The sequence below is a fragment of the Lipotes vexillifer genome, unplaced genomic scaffold (assembly GCF_000442215.2).
Source record: "Lipotes vexillifer unplaced genomic scaffold, Lipotes_vexillifer_v1.1 scaffold385, whole genome shotgun sequence".
Classification (NCBI taxonomy): domain Eukaryota; kingdom Metazoa; phylum Chordata; class Mammalia; order Artiodactyla; family Lipotidae; genus Lipotes; species Lipotes vexillifer.
The window spans coordinates 1,501,502-1,502,907 of NW_006792323.1; positions in this window are offsets into that span (position 1 = coordinate 1,501,502).

Below are 1,406 nucleotides of genomic sequence, written 5' to 3' on the forward strand. Positions count from 1 at the left end.
GGGAGGGGAGGGGGGCGGCTGGTCTCCAGGGGGCGGGGACTAGTATCCGGGACCGGTGGGGTTCGTCTGGGAGTAGCTGGGGGTGTTTGGGGCCGTTGGGGGCTTGGGCCGACAGGGGCCTGGTTGTCAGGGCCTGGGGGCTTCGACCAGGCGGGGGTGTGGGTCTTGGTCGTCCGGACCGAGGGGCTTTGCCCATGTGTGTCTAGTGGTCTGGACCGCGGGGTGGGGTGGAGGGGCGGGGGTTTCGCGCAGGGGTAGGGGGTGCTGACTGGTGCATCGCAGGAACCCAGGTTCCGCGGCGCCCCGGGGCCGACCTCAATAGATCCAGCCAGACGGTGGTGAAACCCCCTATATTCCAACCACCCCTTTGCCCCCAGATGAAACTATTCTACAGCTTCCTCCTCGCCGATGGTCAGGCCTTCCTAAGTAAATGTGGATAAAGACCCCAGAGGGAAGCAGAAAACCACGTCCAAAACCAAACACATAAACCCTGCTGCGTTTCTCCTATATGGGTTTTTTTTTGGAATTAGATAAATGATTGAAAATCTCTTGCATAAATCCCAACTCAGAGAATATGATGCCTCTGTAAAGAAGTTTTTTTCAAAACTGCAGTTTGCAACATAGTGGGTTGTGGACTCTACTAACCAAAGTAAAACACATATCCAATAACGACAAAGTAGAATGGAATGGAGCGGAAAGGAAAGACAGCAAAATTATGCATCCCATGTAGTAAGTGTACGTATTAATTTGTGACTTTGTTTTGCAGGTAGATCCTGTGATCCGTGTCCTTTATTCCTCTTAAAAGAAGAATCCTAACCTCTTTAATCCATCATCTACCTCTCCATGACCTTGAAAGTGTACTTTACCAATGCCTTCTTTCTTTTCCAAACCTCAACAAATGTTTTTCTTGACACTATATATATATATATTTTTTTTTTTAATTTTTTTTATTTTTGGCGGTACGCGGACCTCTCACTGTTGTGGCCTCTCCCGTTGCGGATCACAGGCTCCGGAGGTGCAGGCTCAGCGGCCATGGCTCACGGGCCCAGCCACTCCGCGGCATGTGGGATCTTCCTGGACCGGGGCATGAACCCGTGTCCCCTGCATCGGCAGGCGGACTCTCAACCACTGCGCCACCAGGGAAGCCCGACACTATATATTTTTAAAAGTTGTTTGCCTTAGTAGCTTCTTTGAATATTCTTGATGCTTTATCTTCAGTTCACTTTTTAAATTTGAAATTTTCTTCCAATGTCTCTGAGCAAGACCCTGAGCAATAACCACCCACTTGTTACCATTCACTTGCCAGATATATGTGAGAAGTTTTTAATAAATATGTAGGTTTTTGGACCAGCTTCCAAGAATAGTGTTTAACTGATAGTGTGTTGCTAGCTGCTGTAACTGAAATT